The sequence below is a fragment of the Crocuta crocuta genome, unplaced genomic scaffold (assembly GCF_008692635.1).
Source record: "Crocuta crocuta isolate KB4526 unplaced genomic scaffold, BGI_CrCroc_1.0 scaffold299, whole genome shotgun sequence".
NCBI lineage: Eukaryota > Metazoa > Chordata > Mammalia > Carnivora > Hyaenidae > Crocuta > Crocuta crocuta.
This window is the reverse complement of record NW_027532747.1, coordinates 9,732,697-9,747,568: the sequence shown is the minus strand read 5'-3', so window position 1 is coordinate 9,747,568 and position 14,872 is coordinate 9,732,697.

Below are 14,872 nucleotides of genomic sequence, written 5' to 3'. Positions count from 1 at the left end.
GTATATTCACATAGTTGTGCAACAAATTTCTAGAACTTTTTCACTCCGCAGCACTGAATCTCCATTCCCACTAAGCATTACCCTCCTCCCTGCACCTCCCTCCCCCCAGCCCTTGGTAACCACCTTTCTACTTTGTTTCTGTGATCTTGACTGCTTTGAGATGTGAGTGGAATCTTACAGTATTTGTCTTTTTTGGTACTAGCTAATTTCACTTAGTGTGATGTCATCAGGGCTCATCCATGATGTAGCAGGTGGCAGGATTTCCTTCCTTATTTACTTATTTCCCTTTTTTTAAAAAAACATTTTTTAATGTTTTATTTATTTCTGAGGTGGGGGAGAGAGAGAGAGAGACAGACAGTGTGAGCAGGGGAGGGTCAGAGAGAGAGGGAGACACAGAATCTGAAAAAGCCCCCAGGCTCTGAGCTGTCAGCACAGAGCCTGACGTGGGGCTCGAACCCATGGACTGTGAGATCATGACCTGAGCCGAAGTTGGACGCTTAACCGACTGAGCCACCCAGATGCCACTATCTCCCTTTTTAAGGCTGCACTCTTCATTGTGTGGATAGACTACGGTTTCTCTATCCACTCCTCCATCAGCGGGCATTTTGGTCACTCTTCCCTCTTTGCTGCCCTGACTCGTGTGGTGATGAGCATGGGCGGGCAAATATCTCTTCGAGATCTTGCTTTCAATTCCTTCTGATGATGTGTCCAGTGGGATTGCTGGGTCATATGGTAGTTCTATTTTTAATTTTTTGAGGAACTTCCATTTGTTTTCCATAATGCCTCCATAATTGTTTTCCCCATGGTTCTTTGAAGTACTTCCTATCTTGTATTATTCCTACCCCCTCCTGGGATCGGCTGTTTCTCCAGAGTCCTGTTTTAGTTTAGTGGAGGATTGTATTTAGAAACAAGATCTGGGTGCTAACTGCCACTCACCGTGCTATCATTGCTACTAGGTCCTCTGAGCAGAGAGTAGGGGATATATACATCTATGTTTGTCCCCCACCCGCCCATCTATATGTACTCCTCTCTTCCACAAGTTCTGTTCAAGTTCTCCCCCTTTCCATACTTGTACCTCCTTTACCTTGTAGTAAAAAATGGGGATCCCATAGCCCTCACTGTATTCATTCCCCCTGGGATTAACCAATCTCCTGGCCGCGGGGCTGACTGCTTTCCCCCGAGCCCCGCTGCTGTGCCTCGACCTTCCTCCCTTCGCGGTCCGTGGCGGCACCTGCCAACTGAACCCCATGGTAGGGATTTTAAAGAAGGCACCTTTGGCTCACATGGTGGTGCCAGAGCAGAGCTTGCCCTCCAGTTTACACGGTGGTCTACTGACGGGGAAAGAAACACAGATAAAGAAGGTTTCTACTTGGAATGGCACTGTTCACTCTGGCAGTTTTGTCTTGTTATTTTGTTACAGTATTTTCCTCATTACTTTCTGCACTAGTTAAGTCAGACAGAGTAATGACTACAGTGGCATAGGTCAGGGGAGCAGAGTGAGAGGAAGAGAGTCGCAGTCTTGAGGTAGACAATGGATCTGTTGGGGAGGGTACCACAGGGCAGCGATTCCAAAATGCCCTCCCAGCTAAGACACGTTAGCAGTTAAAGATCTTCCTTTCTGGGTTCGTACTGCTTTATACCTGTCCTTGCAAAAAAGACTGCTTGTCAGTTCGTCATTTGGATCATCCACCCCCTTAACTCTTAAGCTTTAGGAGTGTCAGGACCAAGTTCACTATATTGAGCACCGAGGTGTTCTTTTATTAAAGTCAGTTATCCTTCAATCTTCACAATCTGCAGTAGGAGGAATAATACCGTGCCCCTGGACAAATGATTCGTTAGTAAGCTCAGGATGGAGTCCAGTTATGTAACAAACGTGGGAGCCTGTATAATAATTATTAGAACTTATTCCTACCTGGTGGGGAGATGGAGTCTATGGCCATAATTATTTCCATTTTAGAGATCTAGTTCACCTAATGGGAATAATTGCTCAGGAGTGTTTGTGTGTGTGTGTGTGTGTGTGTGTGTGTGTGTGTGTGTGTGGTTTTGTTTTTTTTTATATAGAAAAATAACCAAGCAATAGTAGCTAGCTGACACTGAGTGTTTCTAGGTACCAGATATCATGCCGAGTGAGTACTTCACATGCACTGCCCCATTTAATCATGATGATTACGGGTGCAGTGGGCCCTGTTATCCGCCATTTTACAGATAAGGAAGCTGAAGCCATAGCCCTCCAGCTCTCACACATAAGGGCATTATAGTGTGTGCTGGTTTTAACCTATTATCAGAGTTCCTGTTTCTGAGCAAAAGAAACTCTCTGGCTACCTTAGGAAAAAACAAGTTTATTGGGACAAAAACCCCAGATAGTTCTGAGGATGCAGGCGACACACCTAACAGTCTTTCAAGGTACCACTAAGGGAATGAGTCAGCTCCAATTTGGGCCCCTCACCACACCACTGGTCTGACTTTGGTTACATTCAGACTCTATGGCTACACAGGGGCACCTTGATTGTTAGTCTTTACCAGGTTAGACACAGACAGGCTTCACCACCAGAATCTAAGGGCTGTTAACCACAGGTAGAAGAATGGATGGCAGTAGGCAAAACACAACAAATCCCCACTCAGTGGAAGCGGTAGTTAAGCTCACAGGCTCTGAAGTAAACGGCTTCAAATGCCCAGGACCCCATTTTCTTTGTGGATTGGACCAGTAACTTTGTATCTTAAACCTAAGCTATACAGGCCTGCCTCGTTTTATTGTGCTTCACTTAACTGCCTCGTTTTATTGTGCTTCACTTAACTGCACTTTGCAGTTAACTGTGTTTTTATAAACTGAAGCTTTGGGGCAACCTCGTATCAAGCTAGTCTCTTGGGGCCATTTTCCCAAAATAGCATCTGCTCACTTTGTGTCTCTGTGTCACATGCTGGTAACTCTTGCAATATTCCTAACTTTTCTATTCGATTTGTTATGGTCATCTGTGTTCAGTGATCTTTGATGTTACTATTGTAATTCTTTTGGGGCATCACGAATGGCAGCCATATAGGATTGCACACTTAATATATGTTTTGTGTGCTTTGACCACTTCATAGTCAGCCATTCCCCTGTCTCTGTGTGCTTGGGCTTCCCCATTCCCTGAGGCACAACAATATTGAAATCAGGCCTAATTAACAACCCTGCAGTGGCCTCTAAGCATTCCAGTGAAAGGAAGAGTCCATTGATGTGCCAAACTTTATTGTTGTCTTTTTGTAAGAAATTGCCACGGCCACCTTTAGCACCCCTCAACCCCGATTGGTGAGCAGCCAGCAACCCTGAGGCAAGACCTTGCACCAGCAAAATGGTTACAGCTTGCTGAAAGCTCAGACGATGGTTAGCATTTTTTTAAAAATAAGGTATGTACATTGTTTTTTTTAGATATGCTATTGCACACTTTAAATAGACTACAGTATGGTGTAAACATGACTTTCATGTGCACTGGGAAACCAAAATATTCATCTGACTTTCTCTGTTGCAATATTCACTTTATTGTAGTTGTCTACACCCAAACCTGCAATATCTTTGAGCCCGAATGGGAATGGTACAGTTTCTAAGGGTTGCAGGAGGATTAAGTGATACGAACCATGCAAAGCAGTCAGAGTGCCTGGCACATAGTAAACCCCTTAATAGATCTTAACAATTTTTAATGCCACTTTCACATATATTGCCACATTTACTCTTTACTACAACCCTAAATGTGCTTATCACCTCTGTTTTTACAAATACAGAAACTGGCTCTGGGGGACGGGGCTCCTAAAGGCTTATTCAAAGCCACTCACCTGATCAGTAGTGAAATGGGTACTTTTACCATGTCACTTGATCTACAAAAAGGTCCTCTAATATTTACCTTTTTAGCTTCTAGATGAGAATGCCTTAAAGTAACTTCTAATGTTGGGGCACCTGGGTGCCTTAGGTAACCTTGCAACTCTTGATTCTGGCTCAAGTCATGATCTCACGGTTTGTGAGATCGAGCCCCACGTCAGACTCTGCTCTCACAGTGTGGAGCCTGCTTAGGACTCTCTCTCTCTCTCTCTCTCTCTCTCTCTCTCTCTCTCTCAATAAATCAACAACAAAAGTAACTTCTAATGTTTAATGGTTTCCTCTAAATAATAGTGTGGTTTACACCATATGACCTAATGTAGAGCTAAGATTTTTTTTAGACATTGACTAAGATTAATTTAAATATAGCAAACTTTTTGGTTTGGTCAAGGTGATAATGTATTAATGATAATGTATTAATGTAGAGACACTGAACCTTTTCTTGTCTTTATTGCTGATTTTTTGCTATTCCCCATAGAATTACAGAAAACAGGCATATTTTTGACCCTTGGTCAAAAATAAGCATGAAAATCTTGGAACATATTCATTCAGGAATGCTTATATATTGATTCTGAAAAGCCATCTAACACTTATAAGAGGGAGATATGGGGGTTGGGTTAGGATTTCATCAAGTGGCTTTCTAACCCTTCCAAAGCTGTTTGCAAAGGGTCGTTGATGGATATGTGCTAGTCTGAAGTAGCTGACTCTGCCCTCTTCTAACCTTGACATTTTATAAATTTTCTGGTTGAGGATATTTGGAGCAGGTTAAGAAACTTTGCAAATGACCTACCATTGGAAGTACTAGCTCTTTTATGAGAAGACTGAATAGGTACCAGTGGGGATCCTGACAGTTGGGACAATGGGCAAAATCTAAGAAAATGGACTTTCACCTGTCTTTCTAAACCAGTGGCATAAGTATATATGGGAAAGAAAAAGCCTAGAATTCTAGGTTTATAAAAAGCATTTTATTGGACTATAAATTGAGTATAAATATGGCTGCCAAAAAGGTAATGGCTTAGGGCCAAATTACTCATAGACTAATGGACTCCCTAATTGCTAATCGACTGTTCCAAATAAAGGTGGTGATGTCCTGCTATATTTACTGGTAAGACTTTACTTAGACCCCTTCATTCAGTAAACATTCCCCCGCCTTTTAACTCTCCTCTGTAATAATGCATATTATAGAAAATTTAGAGGGTATAGAAAAGCACAGAGAAAGAAGAAAAAAATCTTTTACAAAATGAGGTACTTTTATCATTTTGGCCTCTTTCCATCTTTTTAAAAATAAAAATAATAAATGTTTGTGTAATTGGTATGTATACAAGTTTCCACTGTGCCGTTAGAGAAAATTTCCCCGTTTATAAATATCTTTTAATGGCTATAAATACTCCGTCATGTAGCTGTATCATTATTTGTTTAGCTCTTCCCAATTGTTGGATGGTTTCCAATTTTTCTCTGTAATCTGGAGTGCAGATTTATTCATAAAGCCGTGCATCGTGGTGATATTAACACCAGCATACAATGTCAAAGAGCCACTATTACAAAATACCATGAAAACATTTTTTTTTACATTCATTTATTTTTGAGAGACAGAGACATAGCACAAGTGGGGGAGGAGCAGAGAGAGAAGGAGACACAGAATCCGAAGCAGGCTCCAGGCTGTCAGCACAGAGCCCGACGTGGGGCTCAAACTCCCAAACTGCGAGACCATGACCTGAGCCAAAATAGGATGCCCATCCAACTGAACCACCTAGGTGCCCCACAAAATACCACTTTTTAAGGACAGTAATGTCTGAGTTAGGACCCTAGTAGAGTTACCAGCTTGTTGAATAGCCCGGGAACCACCGCAAATAGGTACTAAGGGTATAGGTTGGAGCGTACAATAGTGCATATTACTGGAAAATACAAAGAAACGAGCATCCAGGAAGCTGTCAGGTAAGATGCCACTCTTCAGGTTCCCGATAGTGACCCAGCTTTACGTGCTCAATGTGCAGTAAAGCCTCTTTGGAAAAGAGAAGTTGTCTTCAATATTCAACCACTAAATGAGAGCATCAGCACCCACTACCACCCCCTAAACATAACAGATCTAAGAATTTGCTTCCAGAACCCACCACGTCTTATATGAGAATTATAGGTGAATTATGTTTTTTTTTAAATTTTTTAATGTTTTATTTCTAGGAGAGAGAGAGAGACAGCGTGAGCAGGGGAGGGTCAGAGAGAGAGGGAGACACAGACTCTGAAATAGGCTCCAAGCTCCGAGCTTGCAGTCAGCACAGAGCCCGGCGCGGGGCCCGAACCCACGAACCACAAGATCATGACCTAAGTGAAAGTTGGACGCTTAACCGACTAAGCCACCCAGGTGCCCCGAATTATATGTATATTTTTGTCTTGCTGCCTTTTTTCTATTTAATGCACAGTGCAATATTGGTTTCATGAATATAATTTAGTGATTCATCACTTACATAAAACACCCAGTGCTCATCAAAACAAGAGCCCTCCTTAATGCCCATCACCCACTTAGCCCATCCCTCTGCCCACCTCCCCTCCACCAACCCTCAGTGTGTTCTTTATAGTTAAGAGTCTGTTTTCTGGTTTGCCTCTGTTCTCCCTTCCCATGTTCCTCTTTGTTTCTTAAATTCCACATATGAGTGGAATCCTATAGTATTTGTCTTTCTCTGACTTATTTTGTTTAGCACAATAGTCTTCTTTTTATGTTTTCTCTCTCAAATCTTGCGAGGCCACATTTGATCCTGACCAACCCAAGGGAGCCAGAACAAAATTTTTAAAAAGATTTGTCAGAACCATCACTCTCCTCATTACCTTATTACTAGTAATTATTAAAATACATTTCACGGTGGGTAAAAACAGCCATTGTGGCGACCGTACAGAGCTCACCCACAGACCTCATCCTCCAGCAGCCATCCCAAGGTGAGTTCTTCATTCCATGACCTCAGCTTCCTAAAAAGTGAGGCTAGTATCTGCATATTTAGCCCTCAAGTGCTCAGAAAGGATTAATTTCTATTGGCAATCCTATGGAAGCTGATGAAGGGCAACAGAAATTGTAGTGATAGAGTATGCTATGCGCTACTTAACGCACTAGGGAGAGAAAGGACCTGTGTTTCTATTTAGTTGCCGACCCAGAGTGAAGAGGATTCCTAGCGAACACTTACTATGTATCGTACACTTACGTGACTTGCGTTACTTGTATTGAATCCTCAGAGCCGACTACCCCAGACCTAACAAGTCATCCCGCTCTGCAGGTGAGGAAGTGAAGACTCCCCTAAGAATTTCTCCAGGTGTCAATTGCTACTAAATAAGAGCTGTAGCCAGGTATGCATCCAGATTGGAGTATTCCAAAGTATTCCCCTCTTGGACAGATTAAAGACTTCAAAAGAGTGACTACAACTGTAGACCTATCCTGATACGGCCACAAATAGGTGTTCGGGAAAGAGGAAGGAACCAACTGTGTGCATTGAATAGACAACATTTATGGATGTCAAGATGTTCATAAAACAAGTACGATTTCCTATCTTTCAGAGAAGGAAATCTCCATGCTTCTCTGTCGTTGAAACCCCAGGATCTGTATATGTCCAGGGCTTCAAGCTGCTCTCCTTACCACCATTTCAAAATAGAAACAATGGTCATCTTAGTTTGTAATCAGGACTCACGTGATGTTTTCCGTGTTCTAAATGCTTTCACAGCAACACACTGCTGCTTCAGCTGTCCCACTTCAGGAGAACATTTCTGCTATTGGTAGAGCCTCTCCAGACAGATTTGACATTTTAAGATCTCCACTTTTTTTTTTAATTAAAAAAAAATTTTTAATGTTCATTTATTTTTGAGAGAGAGACAAACATGAGCAGGGAAGGGGCAGAGAGAGAGGGAGACAGAATCCGAAGCAGGATCCAGGCCCTGAGTTGTCAGCACAGAGCCTGATGTGGGGCACGAACCCATGAACCGTGAGCTCACGGCATGAACCAAAATCTGACACTCAACCAACTGAACCACGCAGGTGCCCCTTTAAAAATACTTTTTAATGTTTTATTTTTGAGACAGAGACAGAGCATGAGCAGGGGAGGGGCAGAGAGAGAGGGAGACACAGAATCTGAAGCAGGCTCCAGGCTCTGAGCTGTCAGCACAGATCCCAATGCAGGGCATGAACTCATGAACTGTGAGATCATGACCTGAGCCAAAGTTGGACACTTAACCAGCTGAGCCTCACAGGCGCCCCAGAGATCTCTACCTTTGAGATAAAGTAGGGAAAGGACCAGTGTCAAAAGCAAATTCAGAAACCAAGGAAAACCTATGACCTCAGCAAGCAGAGATGTACAAAATAAGGTCTTTGGAGTTGCTAACCCTAACTTCCATTCTAACTTTCTGACTGTGAAGGCACCAATAGCAAAGGAAGATAGTGACCCTGACACACAGACTCACTATACCACAGGCACTGGGCTGGGCACTTTATTAGGACGTGTTTTGCAATAGTAAACCCGATTGATACTGAACATTCGTGGGTAGGCAGTTGTGTCTGATCACAGTGTAGCCACGCTGTGGAGTAGTTACCACCTTTTTTTTTTTTAATGTTTCTTATTTGTGACATAGAGAGAGAGAGGAGAGCATGAGCAGGGGAGGGGCAGAGAGAGAGGGAGACACAGAATCAGAAGCAGGCTCCAGGCTCTGAGCTGTAAGCACAGAGCCCGATGCGGGGCTAGAACCCACAAACCATGAGATCATGACCCAAGCTGAAGTCAGACGCTTAACCGACTGAGCCACCAAGGCACCCCTAGTTAACACCTATTAAAAAATTTTTTTTGACTGATAGGTTGATACATACTGACCAGGAAAGATGTTGTGTTATATTAAAATGACAAAAAACAAATTTCAGAGTAATAGAAGCTATGGAGCCATTTTGGTGAAGCTTTGTATGCAAATGGCTAAGGGAAGATTCTAACTCAGGTTTGCATTAAAGATGAAATTTTTCCCAGTGTTCAGTTCATGAATTTTATTTTTGCTTCAACGAGTGATTAGGTTGAAAGGTAGACACCTGGCTGGCTCGGTCAGTGGTCAGTGGAATGCGTGACTGTTGATCTTGGGGTTATAAGTTCAAGCCCCACATTGGGTGTAGAAATTAACAAAAAATAAGATCTTTAATAAAAAAAATTAGGAAACTATGATGGATGTTACTAGAAAAGTGTCACCTCTTCTTTCCTCAGCAACCCTTGGTGCAGTGTGCAACAGAGCTTCAGAGCAGTGGGAGAGGCGGTGGCGGGCGGGAGAAAGAGCTGGCGGGCAGGGAAGGCTGTGTGGAACGTTCTCCTCCAGAGCATCACTGCCCTGGGCTTTCATTGCTCCCCCACTGTCTACCTTTCCCACAAGGGGACCCCTGTCTTTGAAGGCTCCACAGCGTAGTCACTGTCCATCTCATTTCCAGTGATAAAGTCTGGGGGCTCCTGGGTGGCTCAGTCGGTTGAGCATCTGACTTTGGCTCAGGTCATGATCGGTTCTCTGCTGTCAGCGCAGAGCTGGCTTCAGATCCTCTGTCTCCCCACTCTCTGCCCCTCCCCTGCTCACACTGTCTCTCAAAACTAAATAAACATTAGAAAAATAAAGTCTGGGGGCACCCGGGTGGCTTAGTCGGGTAAGCGTCCGACTTTCGCTTAGGTCATGATCTCACGGTTCGTGGGTTCGAGCCCCGCGTCGGACTCTGTGCTAACTGCCAGCTCAGAGCCTGGAGCCTATTTCAGAGTCTGTATCTCCCTCTCTCTCTGACCCTCCCCTGCTCAAGCTGTCTCTCTCTCTCTCTCCTAGAAATAAATAAAAAATATTTAAAAAAAGAAAAAAGAAAAATAAAGTCTGTACAAGGTCTGATGTTAAATACGGCTTTGAGTGAGATGTTTAAGAACATGTCCACTTGGTTCGGCACAACCATTTGGGTCTTATCCCCAGTTTGGCTGCCTCAAAATGGATGGCAGGTATGATGAGTGAGGCAGAGCAGGGTCTCAGTGTAGAAGGAGCACTGGAGGTTGGGAAGGCTTAGAAACTGCTGCTTTCTATGGGAACTTGGCCAAGTCTCTAGTCTTCCCTGATCCTCATTTATCTGTAAAATGGTCCTGGGGTAGGGGTATAAGACCCTTTTCTACATTATGACTCTATCATCCATGTCAAATATTTTGTGACACTTAGGGCGTGACATTCTACTGTTTTTTAGATCCCAAACACTGTTGGGAATAGGTAATAAAAGCAAGACCTGGCAAATGAATGCCTTTCTGGGTCCCAATAGCTCTCATCCCCCATACGGCCTTCCCCTTCCTCGTTACCATTATAACCCAGTGGGTAGAAAACAAATATTACATTAATTCAGCTCACTGCTCTCAGCAAAGGGGAAAACTGCTCACGTAATTTTAGCACTTGCAACCAACATCTCTTTGTTGGATGGATTTACTATAGATCTCCTCAAACCTGAACTGGGGAAAACCTTTCTGGTACAAATAGCTGTCCCCCGGAGGTATCTTCGTATTGAAACCACATTTTGTTCATAATAAGTTGGCTTTATTCATCATTTTCAATGGTGGTAAACTTAAAGGCTTCCACCTAACCCCTAATCTTTAAAAGGGTAATTAGTTGGAGTTATTAAAAACTCGCCATCCTACAGAGTTTTGAAAATTCATGCAGGGCTTCAGAAAACTGCAATCCCCCTTTCTTCTGCAAAATAACCCAAGCAAATGAGTTATTCCTAAGAAATAAGAAAAGTCCTATGAAGAGTGATGGAGGTGATAAATCTTTAATGCTCTGGGAAATCTAACTCCCTATTCTCAGCCTCAAGTAGGGGATAGAATCTAAAGAAGACACATTAAAATCTGAGGGAAATGAAATATATTAATTCATCTATATCTATCTATAGAAAAGTGAGTATCCCAGAGAAAGAAAAGAGAAATGTAAAAGAGGAGATTTCTTTTAATTGTGAGGAACAAGGAAGGATACCATTGGGAGAATTGCTTTCTAAAAAATACACTGCAAAGCAAGTGGAAGATGCTTTGATTAGAAAAATAACCCTAAGACCAAATTCATATCCTATGTAATGCTTATGGAATTGCTCCTATCCACTCTGGAACAATCTGTGGCTTCTGGAACAATCTGTGATCAGAAAACTTAGAAATGGAAATGAGTAAAGCCTATAACCTACACTGCGTCTTCTCTTAGTCTACTGAATGTTAACCTTTAGTCACCCCAAAAATGGGTCTAGAGCAAATCACTAGCAAATCACTCTTTTACTGGAAGCTGACTATATGCAATGCTGGTCACTCTGGGGGAGAAAGGAAATAAAGCCCAGTCCCTGTCACTATTAATTTAAGAACATCATATACGTTGGGGGGCGCCTGGGTGGCTCAGTTGGTTGGACATCCGATTTTGGCTCAGCTCATGATCTCACGGTTAGTGAGAGTAGTCCCTAACTAAATCACGGTTAGTGATTTCAAGCCCCACGTTGGCTCTGTGCTGACAGCATGGAGCCTGCTTTGGATTCTCTGTCACCCTCTCTCTGTGCCCCTCCCCTACTTTCACTCTATCAAAAATAAACATAAAAAGGACATCATATATGCTTAAGAACATAGACACAGCAGCCACTTAAATAGATCAGAACAACGTTGGTTAGACAGATGCCCAGGAGCAGGGTGGTGCACAGAAAGAGGGACGTGAGGCAGCACCATTGAGCACCTCCTACCGGCCAGGTAACCAGGGAAGGGCCGGGCCAACCTCAGAAGGGGAAACGAAGGCTGGGGCCTAGACGGCTTCTCTTTGCCTCCCAGGAGACCTGAAGGAAGGACATGAGGAGGCTGACCATTGACTTGCTGTGTCCCCAACAACATATTCTTCCTAAATGAAAGGTGCTGCTTTACAGGGGCCGTGGAAGGAAGGAAAGTTGCTGGCGGCGGGAGGCACAGGGGAGCGAGGATAAGCTGGCACTGCTGACACGGAGCCTGAGTTTAGAGCCGAGCAGAAGNATGCAAACCAGCCATGGGATCTGGAGTCCCGTCTGGCTCTGGGACCCAGGACCATGCCTCCCTGCTTCCATTTGCTCAAATGAAGAATGAGAATAGTGAGGTGATGGTCTTGGCCTGCCCAGGGAGTCCCCTTTCTGCTAGTAGCGGCACCTGGATGGCCTCTGGAGGCCCGTCCCTTCTCGGCTTTCGTGCCATTTGCCTGGGAGGGGAATGACCAATGACCCCAGCCACAGCGATTGGCTCAGGGTTGGGAATGAGACTCCGGCCAGGCTGGAGAGGCCCAGCTCCAGACTTTTTCTTGAAATACTAGTGGGAAAGGACCTTGCTTTCTACTTGGCTGCTAAATTGGCAGGCTCTAACCCTGGGCCTCGGCCATCATTGCCTCTTCACCACTTCTTGGTAGACAGCCTGTGTGAGAATGAAGCCAACACCGAAGAAAGCTAAAGATGGAGGCAAAGGCCAGGGGCAGGGGAGAGAAGGAGGGAAGCAGGGGAGAGAGTGGCGTGCACAGATGATGTTGTTTGAGGTCCTCTGAACCCACCCCTTGAACTTCTCATATGAAACAATGAATTCCCTTTTTTGGCTTATTTGAGAGCCAAACAGATGTTTGTTGGTTTCCATTTTCCTCTAAACCTAAGCTTCTCGGATCTGCAAACCAGGGACAGTACTTGCCAGGCTTACCTGGTGGTGCTGTTGGCTGGGATCAAATAAGACAGACAGACAAGCCCTTTGAAAATCGAAAGGCCATGCACTTGTACCAACCAAATGATTCTAGGTCAATGGTGCTGGCAAATCAAGATTCTCTGGGGAATTCTTTGAAGACTTTTTAGAAAATGCTTATTTATTGGGGGGGGGGGACGAGAACACAGTGGTGAAGGGGCAGAGAGAGACAGAGAGAGGGACAGAGGATATGAAGCAGGCTCTGTGCTGACAGCAGAGAGCCCAGGTATGGGGCTCAAACTCACCAACAGTGAGGGCATGACCGGAGCCAAAGTTGGTCACAAATGACTGAGCTACCCAGGCGCCCCTCTCTGGGGAATTCTAAGTAGGGCAGAAATGTTGCCAGATGTCACCAGTCCGCTTCCTGTTCAGCTGTAATTTTTTCTTTTTTCTTTTTTATGTTTTTGAAATACAACACCAAATTCCTTTAACAAAAAAAATGGTTTTTTTCCTAGAAGAGAAGCACTAAGCAGGCCATGTGGGGAACACAGCAAATTGAGTTTGGGTTCCTAAAGGTTCCCGACTGGTAGGGAAAATGAATCATTGGATGGAGGTGGGGTTTAGGTTAGATTAGAATTCACTGATGCTTGATCTGGAAAATTCTTCGGCCACCGAATCCCAGAGAGAACGCCTTTGGTTACTCCCATGAAGGCAGGGGACATGCGAGACGCAGGGAGCTGGGTCAGGCCTCCTTCCTGGTCCCCCCAGCACACCCTGCTTTTCTGCTTCCATTTCTGAAGGACATTGGGGGCAGCTGAGCTTTTATGTCAAGCTAGGACATTTTCTCTTAGTTAGAGTCAGTCTCTGAAGAAAGACGACAATGCTAGTTGAACTGGCCCCTCCCACCCTCCAACACAATCTTCTAAAGATCTCGAGAAGGAGTTCACAACCTCATGCTCTCTCGGGACAGTGTTAAGGGGCTTGCCTGGCCCCTGTCCCTCCCAATTGTTCTAACTACTGCCTTCCAAGCCATGAAAAGAACAAACATGTAGAGGGGTACCTGGGTGGCTCAGTCCGACTGAACTTCAGCTTAGGTGTCCAACTTCAGCTCAAGCCATGATCTCGTGATTCACGAGTTCGAGCCCTGCGTTGGGCTCTGTGCTGACAGCTCAGAGCCTGGAGCCTGCTTCAGATTCTATGGCTCCCTTGCTCACTGTCCCTCCCCTGCTTATGCTGTCTCTCTCTCTCAAAAATAAAATTAAAACATTAAAAAAATTAAAAACAACAACAACAACAGAACAAACCTGTGGAGAGGCTGGCCTGGGTACGGGGAAGGCCTCTAACACTCAAGGTCTGATGGACTCAGCATCCTGAAACTGTAGTCGGGTGTGGGATTGAGTCCCCTTTATACTAACACATAAATTCTAGGCTTTCAATTCTGTTCCTGCTATGCCCGTATGTGCCCAGATCAGATATGCAACTCCACATATAAAGCAATTCCCCATTTTTCCAGTTGAGAGAGTGAAAATATCCCCCAAACAAAACCAACCAACAGCCAATGTTTTTGGCCAACTTGAATATATAAATTTGTAGAGAAATAGTCAAGGGTTTGTAATATTTTTTATATATTTATTTTTTAATGTTTATTTTTGAGAGAGAGAGAGAGACAGGGCATGAGTGGGAGAGGGGCAGAGAGAGAGGGAGACACAGAATCCGAAGCAGGCTCCAGGCTCCAGGCTCCAGGCTCTGAGCTGTCAGCACGGAGCCCGACACGGGGCTTGAACTCACTAACCGTGAGATCGTGAACTGAGCTGAAGTTGGACGCTTAACCGACTGAGCCACCCTGGCGCCCCGGTGTGTAATATTTTTTAAACGTGCGTTCCTATATCTAAAGTCACAGATTATGAGAAAGGTTATACTGATTTAGAAATTTGCTCTTTTTCCACTCTCAAGTTATTGGAGCCATTTTATTCGGGTTCTGCTGCGGGTCCCTTGACATCCGTGTCTCTCTTCTCCTCTGAGTCTTCCGACAGCTCACTGCCTCCGCCCCCGCTGCTGGAGATGCAGGATCTTTTGAGGCTGTGCATGACACTGTCATCGGACACCTGGAGAACAATTCCTCTTGTGGGTACATAGTCACGACCTCCACATCGTAAGTAAGAGCGTTGCTCTTTTTGGCTTAAAATAACACACACTTGTTAGAGTTCTGGAGGTCAGAGGCTCCACAGGTCTCACTGGCCTGAACTCAAAGTGTCAGCAAATGTCCTTCCGGAGGCTCGAGGGGAAGATCCATTTCCTTGACTTTTCAACTTCCAGAGGCTGCTGCCTTCCCAGGCCCATGGTCCCCCCCTATACTGCGTCACTC